Raw genomic sequence first — 16,388 nt, forward strand, 5'->3', positions numbered from 1 at the left:
CTCAAACACAAATTCAGGAAAAGAAAATTGCCACTGTTTTAAAGAGCTACAAAACATAGCATGTTACCAGGCAGATTTAGACATGGCACAGAGCTCCACGAGAGGGCGCCCGCCCCACTCGTCCGTCTCCAAACTAGGATGTTTCCCTAGGCCCTTGGTGGCTGGCTTTCAGCAGTGTGGTCTCAGGAGCGAATACTCAGTATCTTGTTAATGCCACTTCTGGGATAGCTCATTATGCACAAGTGACGTCTGTGACACCAGAGGCAAAGGAAGGGGAATCTAAAATATTAAAATTAAAAAGGAAAAAACAAAACACAGCTACACTGGCTTCGCTCAAGTTGGATCTTTCTTTGTGTGTTCATTTTCTTGCTACTGCCATAAGAGTATAAGAAGAGATGAAAGAGGAGATGAAAGCACAGCCATCATAGTGATCTGTGTCTAGCCCAAAGTCAGAAACAAGAGTGGGCCCAACCACACGGTGTCAATTAGCTGTGCCAGATATTGGGGAGGCCCTTCTCCCTCGTTTTCATTTCTCCTAGCTCTCTAGCCATAACTTCCTTCACCCAAGCAGCCCCAGGGCCACTTCTTCCTGCTCTGGATCTGACAGGGGATATCGGGGTTTGCCCTGTAAACAGATCCAGTGACTTCAATTCATGTCCCCACTTCCCTAACACAAGCTTACTTATACCCTAACTTAAAGCACGCTTTTACCTCCTCAGAGACATTCAGGGAGACTTCTAGAGTTTGTCTTGATTTAGTTTGTGGACAATGAGGATCAAATGGACTATAGTGGAGGATTATGGGTGCTTTCAGGGTAGGGGTGGTATAGTAACATACATCTGAAGAGATGTGAACCCATACCCCTAAATCATATACAATACCTAAATATACATATTTATCCTCAGCAGTGTGCTTCAGTCCTTCTGCCTGCTCTGCTCCCCACTCTGACTCTGGTGAATTCTCTCAACCTCCCGCACTTCTGACTGTACCCAGTGCATGTATAAACAAAACAAATAAATAAATAAATAAAACATGCCTCTATTAAAAAAAAAAAAAAATATTATATGTATATAATATATATACAATATGAAGAAAAGAAAAATCAGGTTAGAATACATAAACTGATAGAAAAAAAATGGCATTCATGGAGGACTACACGGTAAGCAAAATAGATTGACTCCATCAGACATAAAAGAAGAATGAGCAATAATGCAAGGTAAATGAATTAGATTCAACATAAACACTGAACATGCAGCTGAGCTTTGAAAAATAACCTCTACCCCACTCCCAACGCACACACACACACATTTAAATTCAGAGACCAAGACTCCTCATGTCCCCAGCATAGAGTCACAAATCTGCTCTGAACTGAGCCTACTCACCTGGAAAAAAGCATAATAAAAACGTCAGTTCTACTTCAGAGATTACTCAGGGTTAAAATAAGATAATGGATGTCAAATCCTCTGTGGGTTATGCAGAGTTACAGAAACATAGTATTCACCCCCATGGTTGTTCAAGCATTAATAGATTGACGAGAAAAGAAGGAAAAGTTACAATAAGTTTAATGATATTACTCATAATTTAGCAAACAGATGATCACTAAGTCTCCTCTTGAAGACAGTGATTCAATGAATCCATCTCTTGTTATAGATTATCCAATTTTATAGATTGAATGTTTGTATCCTCCCCAAATTCATATATTGAAATTCTACCCCAAATGTGATATTAGAAGGTGGGGGCTTTTGGAGGTTATTAATTAAATGAGGAGCCCTCATGAATGAATGCCCTTGTAAAAGTCACGAGAGAGCTTGCTACTCTGCCCTCCTCTGTATATGGGTACAGGGAGAAGTCGGCAGTCTGAGACCTTGAAGAGGGTCCTCACCAGAACTCCACTGTGCTGGCGTTCTGAGTCTTGGCCTTCCACAGCCTTCAGAACTGTGAGAAAGAACTTTCTATTGTTTATAAGTCACCCAGTCTATGGTATTTGTTACAGCAGCACAAAAGGACTAAGACATTCAAGTTGACCTTGACCTTGAGGAATGTTCTCAGAAATAAACATTGAAAGATTGTTTGCAAAAATTTTACTGTATGAGGGCCTCCCCTGGTGGTGCAGCGGTTGAGCCCTGGGCCGCGAAGCTGCCCGCAGCCTCTGCAGCGCCGATACCATCCCTGGCCGCTGGCAAGGGTCCCACAAGGTGCGACAGACCTCTCCTGCCATGCCTGCTGCTCCCCTCAGCAGTGTATTTCTCAGCAGTCTACCTGTTCTGTTCCCTGCTCTGGCTCTGGTGAATTCTCTCACCCTCCGGCACTTCTGACTGTACCCACTGCTTGTATAAATAAATAAATAAATAAATCTTTAAAAAAATTTACTATAAGAAATGTTTATTATAAACTTGTGAAAAAATTGGACACTAAATATCCCACAGAGTGATTGATTTAAACTTCTATATATCCATGAATTAATATGCATCCATTGAAATAATGTAGAATTTGTAATAATATAAACTGAATCCTTAATAAAAAATTAACAGATTAAAAATAGATCGCTAAGCAATATATATATGTATATATTGCAAAGTGTATGTGTGAATATATGTGTATCTATATGATGGGTAATGCACGCAGCATGTATATTGAAGAACCCAGAAGAATACAAGCTTGTTTATAATCTAAGGGGGCTGGAATTATGGATCATTTTAATTTTATACTTTTGACTTTTATTTCTTTTCTACTATTCTACAAGGGACATATATTGTTTGGGTATTAAGGGAAAAATAATAGTTACATATAAATACACAATTCTGAGCTCTGGGAAAGACCAGCTGGAGAGATTTGAGACCAGGGATTCTTTGAGGACGTGCTCAGCAATGTCATGGAAGAGACTCGGGACCCAGAGCTCTGGCCCCTGGGGCACTTATCTAAGTGACTCAGGCTTTGTCTGAGATTTCTGTTTAACAAGCTCTATTGTGCTTGCTCATGGAATGAGAGCCTGACTCAGAGATGGAGAGCAAGTTTTCTTCTGAAGTCTGTGTGGAGGGACAATAATCCCAAAATCTAGAAAATGTTGAATCTCAAGCCAGTGGATAAGCAAATGGATGACTAAGCAACATGGTGATTCTGTAAAAGGAAGAGGGTCCCTAGAAGACAATAAATGGGTGAGCTCCTAGCTCGTTGTCTTTGACAGTGGATGGGAAAGAATAAAAAAAATTAAGCAAAGAACTGTGACGGTTGACACAGAAATATGCATTATTCATCTGGAAAAGCTCGACCTCTCCCCAGAAGTATCCAGCAGTCTTTATGAATGCATTTTTCCCCACTCAGTAGAGTCAGTCTAGGTATAATAAAAGTGCTGAAGGTCACAGCTTATATTATTAAAATTCTAGCAAATACACTAGGTCTTGAGCTTGGAAATGCATGCAAATCTTCTCATTTGAATAGTTGATTTAATATTGTTAGTTCACCCTGTATCATCTGGTTAGAACTCAGGTCTAATGAAGCCTCTGGAGTTGGTTTTATTCCCATATAGGCTTGTTAGCTTCAGAGAGAAAATTTTCCCCACAGCCACAAAACTCTTCTCATAAGCCTTAACCTAGATATGTCAGAAGGAGCAGGAGGCATCATAACTCCTGGGAAAATGACCCTAAATCCCTGTTCCACTGAGACAGCAGCCCTGTGTTCCTATAAACAGGAAACTCTTGGTCATTTGTTGGGGGTTGGGGGGAGGAGAGGAGGCTAGGAGTGAAGCTCGGATTGGCAAACATGATGCAAAGCAAGGATTTGCCAGACAGGAAGGGTAAAAAATGACTTCTAGCTGGCTGTGTGGCTGAGAGTCACCCAGGTGGGTAGTGGTGATTTGTGGCCCGTGGCTCTCCAGAAGCAGGAAAAAAAAGAAAAGGTGAGACTAGAAGATGAAGATGAGACTAGCAGTAGCAGGGAGATTTTTCTGTCCCTCTTTAATATGGCAGCATTTCTCCTTTCTCTCCTTTGTGCCCCCATACCGCCTGATTTACTTCTATCAAAGTATGTGTTACCCAGTGTACTCCTGTCTATTTGTCTATGTCCTTCAGTAAATGTCAAGGCCAGAGCGATACTTAGCTTATCCATTACGGTGAATAGATTGCTACCCCCAAGGCCAGCACACTGCAGGGTAAGTGTAAATGCTTAATAAATAGGTTTTAAATATAAGTAAACAAATGATGCATGCAAAGATTAGCCTTAGAAAAGAAATGAGTGAAGATGGACACTGAACTTGGAGAAGATCAAAGTCAGTCCCTTGGGCGAACTTCAAAGACAGGTGTTAAGTAAGGAGGAGGAAGAATTATGAGATAAAACGAGGCTGAACAGTTTAGTTTGCCTAGATATCTGCTGGATATGCAATACTTTGGTTGTTATAAATTGCAGAGTATTTTCTTCTGTTCCCTATACCTTTTCATTTAATTGATAGCTGTGTATTTCAAAGACCCTGGAGCCGATGAGCTTGTAAATGAGGGGAAAAATGGTGAGGGGCCATGTCACCAGGCTATTTCCCTTAGCTATTGATGAGAACACGTATAAAAATGCACTAAATAGGGTATTATGTTGCAAGAGGAAGGATAGTTCTTAACATGTATGCATAGTTGTCTTATTTGAAGGCTGCTTCTCTTTCTCCTGTATCATTCAGTTGTAAAGGAGGTTTGTCTCATTAACCCTTCTTCTTGATTAAGCCCATCAATGCAAACCAGGAATCTGGTCTAGTCACACACACAGGTATCCTTTCCTGAAAGATCATGGCATCATTCCCTTTATAAATTCCCATGTGAAGACCTGTGTCTAAAGATTAAAGGTCACAGTTTCTAGCAGTAGTAGTTAACAGGCCCAATTGTGTGCTAATTTTGGCTTTAGACACAGATGTTAGCAAAGGTTTAAGAAGCTTAGCTAGAAGTAGGGGTGGTTGAAGAAAGACAGTGATATGAAACCTACTCTATAATCTGCATTATTCTCTTTGCTAGAGGGAGCCCTGCAGACGGGGAGCAATCAGCAAAGAAGTAGGTAGCCCTTGTTCTTGTACATGTGAGCACCCTCTAGTGACATGGTTCTAGAGATCACAAAACTGGCCTGGGAATCTGGACACCAAACTGTGCTCAACATCAGCAAAGCAAAATTTGGCTTATAAGTAAGCAAGATGGGCCCCTTTTACCCTCTCCCTTAACATTGAACACCCCGCCCCAGAACAGATCCTTGTCCTCAGGCCTCAGCTCAAATGCCTCTTCCCCAGAGAGACCTTCCCAGATGTCCCCCAGATATCACTCTGTTTTGTTCATGGCACTTGTCACCATCCGAAGCTGTCATGCACAATACTTGCTTGTTGACCGTGTCCTCTGATATACATAAGCACCAAAAAAGCAGGACCCTGACTCTGTTAAATGCTGTATTGTAAGCAGTAGGTCAGTCTCTGGCACATAGAAGTAGGTCTTTAATTACTAGGTGTCAAATTTAGGAGCAGCTGAATATGAAGTTCAAGATAGCGGTGGGAGAAGCGCCATGACTAATAGAGTGGTCTCTTTCCTTGCAAGGAACTGTGCATTTCCTAAAAATGAGAGAGCAGGGAGCAAAGTGATATTTACGTCATAGGAAAAGTCCTTTCCCAGTTGAAACACATGTTTCCTCTGACTCTGCATTTCTGCGCCTGGTTGGGGAGCACCTCAGCAGCCGCTGTGAAGGTGAAGGGCTGGGCTAGGCAGTGCAGGACTAAGGAACTAAGCAAGTTACCCCCGCGTTATAATGTGAGGTATTCACACAGAGCTCACAGAAGGCACTTGATGGCTTTCTCTTACCATTTGGGTACAGTAAGAAAATATAAAGCAACAAGTGGCCTCCCAAAGCTGTCTGCAGCCTCTGCAGCCACTGCAGCACAAGTTGGATCCCCAGCTGGGAAGGTGATCCGCATGACTCAGCAAACCTCTCCTGTCTCACCCACTGCTCCCCTCAGCAGTGTATTTCAGTTCATCTGCCTGTTCTGCTCCCCACTCTGTCTCTGGTGAATCCTCGCAACCCCCGCACCTCTGGCCTGTACCCCAGTTCTTCTATGTGTAAATAAATAAATCCTTTAAAAAAGGAAAAAGAAAATATTAAGTAACCAAAAACCTCTAGGAATTTGTTCAATTCTTTTGAATAACTGCCATCCTTGAAAAGGTGTTCATGGAAGGGAAAGCAGAGAGTTTAGCTCACCTGTAATGGTTTTCCATCTGAACATGCAGGTCAGAAAAAACAAAGATAGGTTCCTACATGGCACCCCCACCCCCTAATGCCCATTGCTGCTCTGCACTGGTCTGCCATCATGAGGGTAGGCTGTATCCCACCCGCTGGGTTCTCTCTGAATACCTTTGTCTCATAGAAGGATTAAGGGGTGCACCAGCCTGTTGAACAATATGAAGCTAATGCCTTATTCTGGTGCTGGCTTTCATTTATATCAGATGCAGTGAGGGGTGAGAGGGAGGAGCAGGGGAGAGGCATTCTCAGAACAACAGCCCTACCTAAGGTTCCTTTAGTACTTTTTACAGTTGACAAAACTCTTTCATTTAGATCATCTCATTTTAATTTTAATCCTCATCACCACACTTCATGTAAAACAGCAGCAGGTAATTTACCATCATCATTTCTTTAAAAATTCTTCTTTAAGAAGAATCTGAGGTCAAAAGAGCTAGACTAGCTCCAGATCACGGAAGGGAGGAACTAGGTCTCCCCGTCTCCAAACGCAGCATGAAAGGGCACATTTCCAGGGAAAGAACCACAGCTGGCACTCTCTTTTGTCACAGTTCAACTGACTCTCCATACAGCTTTATGCAGATCCAAAATAAACCTATTTTATAGTTTTCTTGTGTCTTGTGTCTGATCAAGGTCACCAGGTAGGTGGCTTAGTGCAGTGCCTGGCACGGGAGGCCATTATTGAGTGGAAGAAAGAAAAGAGGAGAGAAAAAGCAAAGAAATGATCTTGGCTGCACAGCACACCGCAATCCTCCCTATGAACATGATATAGCAGAGACCCACGGTAGTCGATTGTCACTCAGTAAATAAGAACATAGAATTTTAGAGCTGGCAGGGGCCCTGGAGATCATAACAATCTGTGCAGCTTTGTTTGCTGAGTTACTTATGTTCCACTGCCTGCCCCAAACCCCACATCAGCTGGTCTGAACACACATTCCCATACACCAACATTAAAAGCAAATACTTCCTGGACTAAAAATAAAGCACACATAAAAGTCTGTTTAAATGAATCATTCTTGTTTTGGAAACTGAAAGGGGTGGGAAGGGAGCAGTTGATGTGCTACCAGGCTGGTGGTGATGTGGACAGTGTCTCTTTGATCCTCTGAGAACTTCAAGTTGAAAACGTTGTGAGGGAGATGATTCCCTCCCTCGGGACAGAGGATCCACTGACCTTCCCCTGTGGGTGTTAGTTTTGAATTTTCTCTCTCTCTCTCTCTCCCTCCCTCTCTCTTTCTCTCTCTCTGTCTGTCTCTCTCTCTCTCTCTCTCTCTCTTTCCCCATATCCAAGAAAGTTTCCGTGCACACTCTCCACACTCCCAAATACAATGTTTGCCCTACTTACCAGTGATTACCCAAAGTTCAAATCCAAATGATCACAGTTCCAATTATCTAACTTAATACTCTGATTTTTTAAAATATAAAATCTCAAGAGCCTGCACTGAACTTATAAGCTGATGATCTGGATGACAGAATGCTGAGCTGGATGGAATATGGAATTTGCAATCATTAAGACTATGGTTCGAATCCCTGCCCTATCACTTACTAGTTATGAAATTGCAGCAAGCCACTTATCTTCTGTCTTCCTTTTGTAAAATGGGGTTATAAAGCCTAATCTCAAAAGCTAGATAGAAGCATTAAAATTAAAATTTTTTAAAGATTTATTTTATTTTTATTTTATGCATACAAGAGCTGGGGTGTAGGGCAGAGGTGCAGGGGGTGAGGGGGTTCACCAGAGACAGAATGGGGAGCAGAACAGGCGGATCCACTGAAATACACTGCTGAGGGGAGCAGTGGGTGAGACAGAAGAAGGCTGCTGTGCCATGTGAATTATCTCCCTGGCCAGACCTCAGTGACTGGCAATAGATTGATAGAGCTGACACTTTAACCCCTGCGCCACCAGGGAGGCCCACATTAAAATCAAATAGCACATTATGGTGCATGTGTGGATCTAGCTTAGTGCCACACTGTCTTGATCAATGAGTTATTCTCATCCTCCAAATAAAATGACTATGTGCCTGAACAAGCCAGAATTCCTGGGTCCAAACCATGCCCTAATAGATCCTAAGTATGTGACCTTGGGTGACAACACTAACCTCTCTACAGCTGTTATCTCCAGTATAGAGGGATAATGATATTTTCTAGACCATAGAGTTATTTGGGGTCACTCATTCAATCAATGTACACAGACTTAAGAATCCACGAGTCTTGCGCACGATGTGCACTGAGTGTTAGGTATTATCAGCATAATCAGTCCTTCTCTTCTAATGGTTAAGTTTGAGATTTTTTCTTGCTAATCATTTTTTTTTTTAATTTTCTTACATCATTGTTCATTTTTGCACAGTATTTGGTTTCTCCCCTCAGGTGTAGTCCCTGTACTTCTCCCACCAACATAGCACCCGTGATCCATCAACCCAGGTCCTTATGCTCTTCCTCCCCTGTTTTGACCCCTACCCCTCCCCCTCCCTGCTGGATGCCTCAGCTATCTGGTCAGCATACAAGTTTTGTCTTTTTCCTGACTTTTTGCTAATCATTTTCTTGGAAGAGGAGAGAGAAACAACATTCTGGGCACCTTAGCCACTGGGTGAAAAATCCCAAGGGGAGAAAATGAGAAGGAAAATTGACTGTCTGTAAGGCATTCCTTGCTTATGTCTCAATTTTTTCCAAGACAAACCATGAAGAGAAACAGAGTGACTGGAATCCAAGGTCTTGTGATACAATGAAAAGACTGTCATCAAATGTTTGCTCAAGAATATAACTGTCCATAGTCTCACTCATAGCAGGAATTTAGAAAACCTAAATAAAGGACCAGGAAAAAGACTAATTATAATAAAGTAAAAATCAAAATCAACAAGCAACTATAAACCAGAGACACATTACGGGGTGGGGGGAGGGAAGGGAGTAGGATGGAAACAAGGGAGGTGGGAATTGTATGGGGACCATAACCAAGATGAAAATGCATACCTTGGGCAAAAATGAAAAATGATGTAAAAATATAAAAAATTAAAAAAGAAAAGAAAAGAATATAACCATCCATATGTAGGTCCTATGAGTCCTCATGAGCTATGACAACACTCATTGTTTTCAATTAAACTTTATTTTTCACTTATCAGTGGTTTACTATCACAATTATGCAGATTTTGCCCCAAACTGTGAAAAGAGGTTAAAAAAAAAAAGATGAACAAAACAAATCTTCAAACCAACTTGCATTTCCCAAGGGCTAAATCCAGAGAAATTAGAGCTGGTGAGCCCTAGTCAAGAGCATGAGCCAGTTGAGCAAACATAGATTTTCCTGATATATTCCACATTATCATGTCAAGTTCCTGACCCTAATCAACCAAGGTCAAGAACAAACTAGTCCTTTTAAAATTTTTATGAAAGAAACTGCTGTGTGTTTTTCTCTCTGGACTCTCTTACTTGGAATACAAATGCAGCCTGGCTCTTCCAAGCTTTGACTCACAGCTACGGTAGAAATAGACTGAGCTGAGTTTTTGGTGATTTGCTGCCTCCATCAGGATCAATGAAGAATATTTTTTAATAACTTTCAATTTATTTAGTCCTGAGACGATGCAATGATTCTGGGTCAACAGAGAGCAGGGGTATCCGTTGAAGATGGGTTTGTTATTTATTTGGGTACAAATTTTAGTTAATTAAACATTTCCACAAGATAAAAAAGACAGAGGAGTAATGGAGAAAGAGCTCTGTCTTTGGAGAGAGGCAGATATTAGATATCATTCCAGGTCTGCCCCTGCACTGTGAGATTCAGAGAAAGCCACTTAACCCCCTGAGCTCATTGGCCTCAGCTGTCTCCTCACTACCTGCCTACAGGTTCTAAAACCCATCATGATCTGTCCCCAGCTCCAGTCTCATCTATACCCACTTTCCAGGCTTACAGTGACTCATCCTTCAGGCCTCCCTATGGACCCCACTTCCTCTAGGAAGTCATCTTTTTTTTTAAAAGATTTATTTATTTATTTATACAAGAACTGGTGTACAGGCCAGATGCGTGGGAGGGTGAGAGGATTCACCAGAGACAGAGTGGAGAACAGAACAGGCAGACTGAGGAAATACACCGCTGAGCGGAGCAGCAGGCGAGACAGGAAAGGTCTGCTTTGCCATGTGGGATTCTCGACGGCCAGCCGGGATCGAACCCTTGCTGCAGAGGCTGCGGACAGCTTCACAGAGCGGCGCTCAATTGCCTGCGCCACCAGGAAGGCCCTCTAGGAAGTCATCTTTGAAGCCACCTCCCAAGTTAAAATCTGGGTTTTATGCCCTTCTGTGAGTCCAGAGCGCCCCTGCATGTCCCCCCCAATGCATTTGCACCACCACACTGTTGATTTACCAGATCATCTCCCTGGACTGTGACCTCTGTGCAAACAGAGGTCATGTCCCCATGAGTAGCATTAACTTCAGGGCTTAGCACAACCAGACACACAGGAAGCATTCCACATGCATTTGTAAAGTGTATGAAGACTGATAAACGTTATTTTGTTGGTATCTGGAGGGCCCTCAGATGAACGTTACTGCATGAGGAGCTGGGCATATTGAAGCATTCTCTAGGATATTTTCCCAAGTTGTTGTACTGAACAAGAGTTGTCCTCATGGGGCCTCCCCGGTGGTGCAGCGGTTGAGTGCTGGACTGCAAAGCTGCCCGCAGCGTCTGCAGCGCCGGTTCGATCCCCGGCCGCCAGGCGAGGGTCCCACATGGCACGCAGACCTCCCCTGCTGCCCGCTGCTCCCCTCAGCAGTGTACTTCGGTCCTTCTGCCTGTTCTGCTCCCCGCTCTGGCTCTGGTGAATTCTCTCACCCTCCCGCGCTTCTGACTGTACCCAGTGCTTGTATAAATAAATAAATCTTAAAAAAAAAAAAAAAAAAGAGTTGTCCTCATGGCCAAATCATATCCTTTAGCACAGATTCCACCTTTCCCTGGAAGCTGAGACTTTCCTTTTCAACACCACCTACCCGCCGCCTGTGGCATTCAAACTAGCATCCCAAAATGAAGTTCTGTGCCTGACCTCATGGCCAACTGATCCTCCAGATGCCTCAGTCTTATTCAATGGGTTACATAAGATTCATTTTCATTTGCTTTCTTTGATACCAGGAGACAAAATGATGGTCTTAAGTGAAGAAAGAGCTAAGCTAAAGCATCTTCCTTTTTCCCTTCTCCTTGCTCATACAGGTCAAATTCTCTAGGAACATACTGGAAGGATAAGCGTATTTCACATCACTCCTCTCAATTAGAACTTGCTTCTGACCACCCCATTCTCCTTTCTGCTCAGCCATGGCTCCAGCCTCTCTCCTGTTGGTTGCCATTGGGATCTCCCAGACAACCCCCCTTTTACGGGCACTTCTCCCCTCTTGTGACCTCAAGCAAGAGGTTGATGTGCAGCTGGCCACACATTCAAGTACATGGACCTTTTGTTCTACATTATGTCACACAGAGGAGTGGAAGGGTACTGATCTTATCTGAACAGCTGGGGTAATTCAAGGAACTGACAACAGATGTTCCCCTTAAAAAATTTAAATCTGTACGCTGTTTACAATTCTTCCCATGGCCTGAGGGAGAACTATCCAAAAAAGAAAACTTTTCTTGTGGGATTTTCATCATGGACACAAGCTTGTCTTTAGACAAGCTCTTATTTCTCCAAAACGCCTTGTTCTTCCCATTCTGCAGAGCAATAACAGGAAGCTTTAGAAAACTAACTCACTACCCAAAAGACCTGATCTTGACCCAGAAGCCACCACCTCCCTAGTGGTACATTTCCCTAAGTCTGAGTCATTCAGCCTAAATTATCGGAAATTTGGCCATGGAGGACCACCCCATTCTTCATCCTACTGTAGCCGCCTGAGTAGAAAAGTGCAGTGGTTACAAGCAGGAATCCTGGAACCAGGGAACCAGGCTTGGCTATCACGCCAGCCTCCCAGTTGTGTGAACGTGGACACACTGATTAGCCTCTCCACGCCTCCATCTCCTTACTTGTGATATAGGGATAATACTAGTGAGACTTTACAAGCAGTGAACTTTGAAGAATTAAAACACATCACGAACAAAGCTCAGTAAAGAAGAGTGCTCCATAAATTTTAGTTCCAGCTATATATATTTTCCCACCAGTATTTTTTTCTGCTGATCTAATGAGTAATTGTTGCAGTAGACATGTACACATTTGCAGACATCTTCTGAGAACAAATACTAATTCCCAGAGATTGTACATCCTGGATTTATTTCTCTGAATGACTCATCAGGAAATCTCAAAGTAGAGTCAACACAGAAATTTCACTTCTTGTGAACTTTCAGTGTACAGATTTCCACAAGGTACAAATGGAACACTTCCTGCTGTTTGCATTTTGACTAAAGTCTCAAAAACCCTCTCCTCAGTCCTACAGGGACCTGCCAGATATCAACACTCACTAAAAAGTGGCCAAACTGGTCTTCACCTCCACACTCTATAAAAGATTTGAAATTCCCAAGGGGAACTTGTTGAAGGGAATTTCCAAAAACAGAGAACAACTTGGCTGTTTTCCTTTCACCAGGGGAGTATCTGACATGTGTCTGCTAAGACTTGAGGCCATAGTAGGGTAGAGACCACTGTCTGCCTCTTGCTCAGACCATTTCTGAAGCTGCGGGAGGAGACAGAAGACAGGGACAGCAGGGAGAGCAGACTGTATGAATGCCTGAATCTTCACTAGCCTACTGGACACCATGGGACATGTATCAAGGCATCTCGTAAGGACACCACCTTGGAAGGAGGTCCACCAAGATCTAGGGGGCCCCAGTGGTAAGATGCTGGAGATTCAACCACTGGGACAGGAGTTGGGGTAGAAGGAGAAAAATGGGTCACAAGAGGTCAGTTGAAGGGTGTATCCCCCATGTCAGGAAGCAAGGACACACAGGAGTCCCAGCGTAGAGAATCCATGACGAAAGGCCAATACCTTGGCAATGCTGACTATGAGAAACTCACAAACTATGAAAAGACTAATTGCTTCTCTTCCCCTTTTACCCCTACTTCCCAAAACTGGAAACCAAAGGTAATGAAGCCAATGGAGTCAAAAAAAAGGAATGAGCAAATGGACCATTACGATTGAATTCTCCTTTCTCATTTTAGGACGTGCAACCAACGGTCAGGTCTGGGCTCAACAAGAGAGCAGTCTCACCTTGGATTTGAGATAAAGTTTCTGTTTAAATTCTGTTGGTTTCTTTACAACCTGAAGAATTGTGATCATCAGAATAAGATTTGCTTTTTGTTGTTGTTGTTGTTGTTTTTAACTTGAAAATGACCAGACAACTGAAGATAACAAAGAAAACAGGTTGAAGAGCTTATGGTTGCAAGGTGGACTGAAGGGTGAAAGTTAAGCAGTTTCCTTTCCCTAGCTGTTGGGCTCAATCCATTCATGATACATTGGCTTAAAAAAAAAATACACATACATATTAAATAATTGGAATGATACAGAGAAAATTAGCATTGCTCCTGAGCAAGGATGACACACAAATTCATAAAGTGTTCCTTATTAAAAAACAAAACACACACCAAAGCAAAAGCTCATCAGCCCTGTCCTATAGCATCATAAGATTGTGCACTGTTGCTTGTGTGGTCTTGGTATAAATTAACCTGATCCTCAACAGAAAGGTCTGTAACTTTGATGTTGTTAGGAGCAATCCTATCCTTTACCCCTCTTTTTTCCAGCCTGCTGGGCAGAGAAGAGCATGCCCATCAGTCACTTCTTGAGTCCACAAAGACCTATCTTACAGATTGAAGTAACTGCTCCTAATGACATCAAAGTTAAAGTCTTTCATCTGCCTCAGTTTCTCCCTAGAGAGAAAGCACTAAAGTTTTCATTCTTTAATCACTGAAACGTTGGAATCTTACTGTTATGTGGAGAAGAAGAGGTAAATTTAGTTGGGGAGGAAAGTAATTTAAGGTCTCTGGCCAACAAATAAAAACTATCTATGAAAGAAGCAAATGCAGAGATTCAGAAGATGCAAGAATGAAATGATGCTCCCTTTCTCAAAACAGTAATAAGACAAGACGATGAAAAAACCCAACAGGCCAGTGAATTCCAAGAACAACTCAGCGAGGTAACTGGAAATCCCCTTTCTCTTTCTCTGTTCCTGTTTCCTCCCTGTCTTCTTGCCTCCAGGACAAACTCAAATCATTCCCTTCCTTGATTCCACCTTGATTATTGTTCCACCTTTCTTCGAAAGCAAGCCCGCGCACCAGCATGTCTTTCTTTAACAAAGACACAGGGAAGCAAATACAAATTCCGTGTGGAAACCAAAATTCAAGGCTGGAGGGTGGTATGTTTTCATTCAATGTTCCGCAGTTCTGAAAGCTTTCGTTTTGGTAGAAATTCTTAATTTTCTTGAAGTAGCTGAAGGAAGCACAGCTGGAATAGCAATATCTAAATAAAAATGCTGCTGATCCGCTAATATTAACTAGTCTAAAAATACCATGAGGCATGTGGTTTTCATTACAGCAACAAAGCAACTATAGTATGACAAGCAGCCTGGCTTCCAAGATCACCCTAATTTACATGATATTGTGTTACACGTGGAGCTGTACTCTTGGGTTTAAAGCAAAACAAAAGTTTCACAGCAAGAAGTGAAGTGAAGACGTAGGCATTCAGCCAAAAGTTTTGAAACAACCCAGGAATGATTTATGCTCATAGTCACATGACCCACGCTGCTCAGCACTCAGTCATATGTCACTTATTCCACTCATTTGGAACTTCTCACATGTGGCTCATATCAGAGGTCATTGTGTATAAGATCAGGGCAGAGACTGTTTCTTGATCAAAATCACATACCACGTAGCATCTTCCATGTGATGTTCAGCACGCATGGAACTCATGGGAAGCAATACCAGGTATCCAGACTCGCTATCGCTGGATAGAACCTGGGTATGTCAACCCAGAGCTGAGTTCCAAACCTAGACTGCCGACTAAATTCGGACTCAACCCAGACTTTTCTCCAGCAAGTAAGTAAAATACGCAGATATCTCACTTTGGTGTTTTAAGAGTCTCTAGGTATGAGAAAAAACACTAGTGCTCAAAATGCCTCCAAAGAGCACTTTAGGGCAAAAATGGTGAAAAGCACTGAAAATATGCATTAACTCTGAAAGTTCAATGCTTAGTCGAAAGAGGTACTTACGTTACCTTTCTCAAGAAAGCAAGTAAAACACACAGATATCTCACCTAGTTGTTTTATTTTTTTTTTTCACCTAAGTGTTTTAAAGGTCACTGGGTATGAGAAAAATCTCTAGTGCTCCAACTGCCTCCAAAGAGTGCTTCATTTGAGGCAAGTTTTTCTACTTCTCCAAGGCTCCATCTTGCTAATCTATAAAAAGAGTACAAATAAGTTTAAAAGGAGGGTCATTGTTATAATCTTTAGAGCAAACATTCATTGCTTATAACATGGCAAGGAGAAGGAGTCCACTACTCTATTTAATATCAGCAGTGATTGATGAGGAAAGTACTAATATTATCTCCATTTACAGGTGAGAATGCTGAGAACCAAAGAAGTCATTTGTCAAAGCTATAAAACAAGGACTGACTCATGCTTACAGTCAATACCTGCCATCACCAGAAAATGCAAATAGCAAAGATTAAAGGCAAGGACTCAGGTCCTACCACTTCACTGCTGACAAATTCTCAGCTTCCTCATCTGTAAAAGTGGAGATAGTAACAGTTCCCCACCACAGAGTGTGATTGCAAAAATAAAAGACTTACTAGGTACACAAATTTGCAATAACTCCCTGCACTTAGTAGGGGCTCTGCTGTGTTCACCATTTTTATTAAAATAAAAGGCTGACACATACATGAGTATTTCAGTCAGTCTGCCTGATCTGTTCCCTGCTCTGTCTCTGGTAAATCCTCTCATCTCCCCCAACCTCCGGCCCTTACCCCAGTTCTTGTATGCATAAATAAATAAATCTTTAAAAAAAAAAAAAAAAAGCCAGAAAGAAAGACTGACACATGAATGATGAGGGGAGCTAGAATACAAGAGAGAAGAGCACAGAGACCACCGAAGGGCTGGCTGCTCTCTGCACTGATGAAGCCTTCGTGGGAAATGTGCAGAGATGATTAGGAACATCTCAAGGGTGTTGAGTACTTATGCAGATGGAGCAATTGCAGAAGCATTAAAATTTTACCAT

General features: G+C 42.3%; 1 pseudogene; it reads left to right on the forward strand.

Moving 5' to 3' along the window:
* The first annotated feature begins 13,653 nt into the window (after positions 1 to 13,653).
* LOC119248552 (U6 spliceosomal RNA) lies at positions 13,654 to 13,751 on the forward strand (annotated as a pseudogene).
* The last annotated feature ends 2,637 nt before the right edge of the window (positions 13,752 to 16,388 follow it).

Source organism: Talpa occidentalis, unplaced genomic scaffold (assembly GCF_014898055.3).
Source record: "Talpa occidentalis isolate TD23 unplaced genomic scaffold, MPIMG_talOcc4v2.1 talOcc4.16, whole genome shotgun sequence".
Taxonomy (NCBI): Eukaryota; Metazoa; Chordata; class Mammalia; order Eulipotyphla; family Talpidae; genus Talpa; species Talpa occidentalis.